Here is a 6880-nt window from a genome sequence, read left to right on the forward strand (position 1 = left end):
ATGTCTTAGTTCTACAGGCGTAGTACATGGCATCTATTTAGTCCCAATTATTCCTTGTTGCTACAGAATTATTGTAATTTATTTGAATTCTGAGTGGTTTTGTTAATAGAAGCTACTTCTATTTGGGACTCTTTAGTCAAAATAAATAATGAAATAACATCCACATGATTATGCAAATATTACTTTGTAGATGACTCTTCTCATCACACAATTAACAGAGTAAAACTGTGATATGCAGCCATTATTCTTTGCTGTAAACAAACAGCCAGACAGAATAAGCTATTAAAGGAACCTGCGGGTATAAGGTAAACGAATAAACAGTGCAAACAGCAAATTACACTGAGAGCCGTGTTTAATATGTATGCATTTCAGCTTGATGGTTGATTTCATTAGCTGATCTCATTGTTATGCATTGGCTGTCCTCCTGATGTTAAACGAGTATCGTATTCTGGTGTTCTAAATATTCAGGAGGAAATGTCTAGGTTTGAGTGGCGTGTTGTCATATTCTGATAATTCATTGTGTGGAGTTACTGAATTATGCAACACACCACTCAAGTTATCCCAAATTATTTTTGAAGTAATATCTGATATATGATCTTACATGTGTATCTGTCCATTTTGTATTAATATGTGAATGATCAATATAAATGTTCTGGTTTATTGGTAGCAATCTGTCAGATCAGTGGTATTTAGTGGGGGAAAAGCGTAAATCATTAATCATAAATAATTATTAATGCCAGCAGGTCAGCTTCTCATGCCATTTTCTCATCAACTCTTCCCTCCATCGCTTTAATGCGTTATCTTGAAAGTGTTTTGTTGTGTTCGGCCCAAACAAACAAGGAGGTTGATATTAAGCTGCCATGCCATGCACCTGTCCTCCCTCTTTCAGGCCTGACTGCGCACCGCTTTCAGACGGCATGCAGTGCTTGCTGAGTTTAACTAACAGGAACCTTGTCAAGAGTTTCTATTAGTAAGGCTCCAGTGTGCGCACAAGGTGTTCTCTTTCACTATCCTCCTACCTGCAGTGACAGTATCATCAAAAACAGATGCTTCTTACAGGCGGTAACCAAGTCCATGTAGGCTATTACGTGCACATCAATACTAGTTTAACTCATGCCAAGTTGATCTACCCGGTGGATGCCTGGAAAACCTGCCAGGCAGGAGCTGTTTGTCTACAGGTATAACTATCAAAAGTACGCCAGTTGTACTTGTTCGCTTCATTCCCACGAATACAATTCCATAATCTGCTGATGCACATGTCAAAATATGAAAAGATTGTGTTCTCATTTTGACAGCCTGATACTAGGTAACAGTCAGAGGTGACACTGACTGTGTCAGTTTGTCTATGCCTGAGCTTCAGTTTACACATCTAGTGTGTGCACACTGCACAGGTGTTTTTTTGGATGTTACCAGCATCGCCTGCTTCAATAAAGCAGTGGACATATGGACACTGTGGGACTAATGTTTTGAAAGGACACTCGGGATCTGTTTTATTGCTTCATTTGGCACACTGCAGTCCCATTTCCCATTATGGTTGTCATGTGATTTATGTTGTACTCTTTAGAGAATGAGGCAGAAGGTTTGATGGCGAATGTTTAGCTTGATCCGGCCTGTTATTTCATCTAGGGCATTGACGATTTGAAAGTCAAAATCATGATGGGCCCTTTGTTTTCCTCTAAATGCTTTTTGTGCAACCAACAACGTTTTTTAATGTAGGTTTTTAACATAATCTGTGGTGCAGCCTCCTCACACCATTCTGACCGTATAACTGATAACCTTGGCACCAACGTATTACATACTCACTTGGATTGTACTTGATTGCTTTTCTTGCCATTACTTTTCCAATGTACATACATTCCCTTCATAACACCGTTAACTGAAGTGCTATCTTGCTGAATTTGAGTGGTGCAGTCAATGATTAATTGAAACTACTATTTTTAATCTAAGGCCAACAACAACAAATTAATAGCAGCTGATTGCATGAAATTACTTGTCCTTTTCTCTTGCCTCCCTCCCTCTCTCTCTCCTTCTCTGTGTGTGTCTAATTAAAACTGCAGGCTGAGCTATACAATTTATGGCTAGTGCTTGCTGCTGATGGGGCAGAAGTAGGCAGGAGCTCTAGGAACATGCTCATGATGAATGCCAGTCTGTGAGCAGCATGAGGGACTCGTGTTTACAGGCACCATCTCTCTCCCCCAGATAATGTCCCATGAAAATGATCTTCATGCATAGTGCAACACTGCTGTGAAGGACAAATGCATTTCTTGGAACATTTGCCATACTGACGCCTCACATCCTTCATCAGTCCATTTGGTTCCTTAAATACCAACCTTGCCCCTATATTTATGGGAGCATTTAATACTTGTTTGAACTACTAGGTAAGAGGAGAAATTCATTTTATGTTGTGATGGTCTCTAAAAGATTGATTGATGTGCCCTGAGGGAATTTGATAACAGAATGGCTACTCTTTTTAATGGTAATTCCTGGCAATAAGAACACTGGTGTATCTCTTCATTTGGGGGTGGGGGATCTTTCCTAGGCAGGCATAGATGTGATCACACTGTTGGAGAAAAGGCTAACAGGGAACATTGGGAATAGATGGTGTTTGAAGGGGAAGACTTCTAAAGTTCACATTGAGTGACAGTGGGATTCCTGATGATGATGATGAATATATTTATTAGATAGAATGTTAGAGTACAAGTACAGTCACACAGTAGCATGTATTACAGTACAAGTACAGTCACACAGTAGCATGTATTACAGTACAAGTACAGTCAAACAGTAGCATGTATTACAGTACAAATAACGTCAAACATCCTGTCTAAGAGGAGCATTTCAAAAAAGCCCTTGCGGGCTTGTTTCCGTTGAAAGTCCTTCGTACATAAATCATCCACAAAAAAACAATACAAATAACAATACAAATAAAAATAAATCCAATATTAAATTACGCAATTGATGCAACGTAACATTAGAAAGACAAAAATAAAATGTTATTACACCGCCAGTGCAAACTAACAATTAATCTAAAATAAATTACACCACTGATGCGAGATGACAATAAATAACTTACATAAATTACAATAAATTACTAAAGCAATTAATACGTGCAACATAGGTGGACAAAAAAAAAGGAGGGGGGGTTTGACCCGGAGAGAGTCGTGATGACTATCTCCGCTTCTGTCCCCCTGAAAGGTGTATTTTTAGGGCCTTTTTGAAGGAGGCCAAAGAGGTGCATGTTTTGAGGGCGGGAGTCAATCCGTTCCACCCTTGGGTGGCCGTATTGTAGAAAGATGATTTACCCATGTTAGTCCTATAGGAGGGGGTAATCAGGTTGTTGTTTGAGCTCCCTCTAGTGTTGTGGCTGTGGGTGTCACTAAATCTTTGAAGGTGTTTATTCAGGTATGCAGGGATTAAGGGGACTGAGGGCAGAGCTGCATTGACTATTTTAAATGCCAATCCCATTTTGAGTTGTTTAACCCTGTCTTCTACCCTGAGCCATTTTAGGCTAGCAAAATGTCCAGGAAGAAGGTGGGTCATGGGCCCCAGATTGAGGAGTAGCCGAATCAGTTTGTTTTGGGAGGTTTGGAGCCTGGTTTTCAGGGACATTTTGATGTTTGAATACCAGGAGGTGCTAGCATAGTCAAAGAGGGGCTGAACGAGGGCTGCAGCAAGCGTCCGGAGAGCACTTTTGTTGACAAAAGCAGACATTCTGCCCAAAAATCTTGTTCTCTGATTGACTTTTTTGATCACCTTAGTTGCCATACTATCGCCAGACAGGTATTTGTCAAGAACACAGCCCAAATAGGTAATCTCTTCTTTGCTGGAGATGACTGTATTATCGACTGTGACCTTGAAATCATTAACATTTATCTCACGCAGAGAGTGTTTAGACCCAAAAAGAATCGATTCGGTTTTACCAAGATGTAGTGACAGTTTGTTATACTACTACATATAACAGTTTGTTATACTACTACTGTATCACGGAGCATCCATCCAACAGGCATAGTGACTCTTGATGTTATATTTCATCTGGATTCTTCCTATCGTTACACGTGTGCACACATGATTAGAACCTCTGGAAAGCACATCGTCTCTTTGTCTGTATCATGGCCATAAATGAGGTCTTCTCGCTGCAGAGAGTCAACCTGACAAGACTGTTAAGTCTGCCTTTAATGCAGAGTATTGATTGTTCAGAAATTCATTTTTCTGTGAAAACGGTGCACGGCTCTTTTCATGAGATTATGCTTAGTGCACTTAAACTCGTTTATTTCTGTGTGTGTGTGCGTGCGTGACTACTGCAGACGAAAATAAGAAATGTAGTCTAGCTACCCCAGAACCTGAGGTTATCGTCGCTAAATGGCTAAATATAATTCATTCATATTACATATTCTATAAATTGATGTATGTTGGATTCAGGTCCATGCGTAGAATAGGCTATTGCAAATATAATTATTGTGTAAAAACCTCAAACCTTTAAAAATAATTAACAAAGTTTTGGCTGGTCATCAGGGTGACCTCAAAAAGACAATATCAAGTATGGAGCCTTTCCAAGTTGTTTTACTGCTGTCAGTCACAGCGAAGGTTTCCTTCCCTCTGCTTTTAAATCACATTATTTTCTCTCATCCAGAAAATCACCTCGGCCAAAAAGTGATTCACTTTACTATTTGTCCATTGTAGCAGAAGGAGTTAATGGTGGTTAGTAGAATGACGGACAGACCACAGCAGATGTCAAGAAAAGCGAGAACATGGTACGGTAATATGATATATGTAATCTATAATTACTAGGTCATTAGGAATCATTGTGTAGCTTATATAGCGTTATTTGGTGTTATATTGTAATACTTGAGATGCGGCTCTCTTTTCTCTGTACCTCTACTTCTTTGTTCCTTCCAAAAGACACCAATGTTTGCAGCCTGAACGCTGCTGATCCGTGCTGATGACTCTGTTACTGGATGATTGTCGTTAACATCAGCCATCTGTTGTGGGAGCAGATCACTTGAACGGGAAAGAACACAGTGAGAAAACTAATGTGTACTTAAAACCCGACATTGAACTGTGCACACAGATGGAAAAAGTCAATACACAAAATGCATACGGTAGTTTTTAATCGTAGCCTGAAATCTTTATAACTTTGCTTGGTTTATTTGCCATAGTTGGGTCAAAACAGGGTTTTTTCTTTGTTTTTATCTTTACTCGTTTTCTACAACATTCAGTTTAAAAGAAAAAGGTAACATTTGGGGAAATATCCGCGTGTTTTATAGTTAGTGTATGATGGATTTTTATTATCTTTTGCCAGTGCCATGCTAGCTATCAACTGCTTTCTCTTGTTTTTACAGTTACGTAAGTTGCAATGACGAGTACAGACAAGTAGGGAAAATATTGATAATCATTGGCAAAGAAAGTTTTTGTGTGCAACCATAAATAGTAAAACCAAGTGGCTGCTGCTTTAAAACTCATCACTGTACAGACAGAAGTGAAATATGCGTATCCTTTTGCAGAAATGTATCTGCTAATGGTTAAATGTGTTTCTTAAAAAGTGAAACTGTTTCTTGAGAAGCTGTATTGAATTTATCGTGAAAAAGAATGCTGACCTTTTTTTGAAGAACCAAATGGGTAGAAGAATGAAGGACTCAAAGAAAGCAAGTGAAGACTTTAATTAGATGAGTGGCTGCTTTAGCTTAGCTTTGAGGCAAGCTGTTTGTGTACCTGAGGTAACACGCTTCCTCAGACGGTTGACTTTGTCTCATCATTGCACCAGTTTCCTTGTGTGATCCTTATTCTGTTTGGAGTTTTAATGGTCTCACTTTATTTCAGTGTGTTTCCTGTCGGTGTTTCAGTTTTCACTAGACATTACAAAACACATACGTACACATAATAACAGCAATGTGGATCCGTGTATGTCATTTAGTTGGGCCTTCATCCTGCTGCCAAAATGTTTTCCTCCTTGCGTCTTTCACTCACAGGCTTTTATCAGATTAATAAAACGTTTTTTAATGTAGGTTATAAAATGACAGTGTACTTGCCGATTCTTCAGTTTTATGATTATGACCTATAAATTCCTGCTTATTCGCCACACATTTTAATATCTAATAATGAATATAGGATGGACTTTAAAATTGCCGCAAAACCATCTTTCCCTTATGAGCAGTTTGTGTTTTCATATCTTTATTTGTTAACTGCACATCTGTTCACAGCTATACAGCTATAGAAGAAGCCTATAACATTACATTACTGGTATAGTGATTAAAATGCCAATTTAATTATGCATTTGAAACAAATTGAGGGGAGAGATAATAAAATCAGCATGTCACTATAAAATGTTAAAAATACTGTAATTTAGAGTGTGCAGAATTTGTAATGTAGCACGCTTTACCTTATAGTGTTTGCCATTTAATACCGGTCGTCGGTACATGGTACGAAAGTGCAGGACAAACAGATTGAAAAAGTCATTTCTTCCTGCATCCGTTGGTTTTATTAACAGCCTTTTATGACGAGCTTTTATTTCACTTGTGCACTTTTTATGTTTTGTTGTGTGTTGACTGAATTGTGGTGTATCTCTGCTGGCTGTGAAACAAATTGCCCCTCACGGGGATAATAAAGTTGTCTAAAGTCTAATATTTAAAGTACTGTAAATGGAATCATAATTCTGTTTTTTCAGTAGCACGCTAGACATCTTAGAATACCAGACCGAGTGGCAAGAGCTAAATTATACAAAGTCTTTCTTTTTGTTATAAATATGATAAAACCATCAGGAGACGGCGGCCTCTCCAGTGGAGCATGGCTGCAGCTTTCATGTCATTTACGGTACGTCTCATCAGTGCTGCTCCTGGTCAGGAATGACACTTGATATTCAAAGGGTAGCTTTGTCTCATCAAATTAA

This window comes from Brachionichthys hirsutus, unplaced genomic scaffold (genome assembly GCF_040956055.1).
Source record: "Brachionichthys hirsutus isolate HB-005 unplaced genomic scaffold, CSIRO-AGI_Bhir_v1 contig_916, whole genome shotgun sequence".
Taxonomy (NCBI): domain Eukaryota; kingdom Metazoa; phylum Chordata; class Actinopteri; order Lophiiformes; family Brachionichthyidae; genus Brachionichthys; species Brachionichthys hirsutus.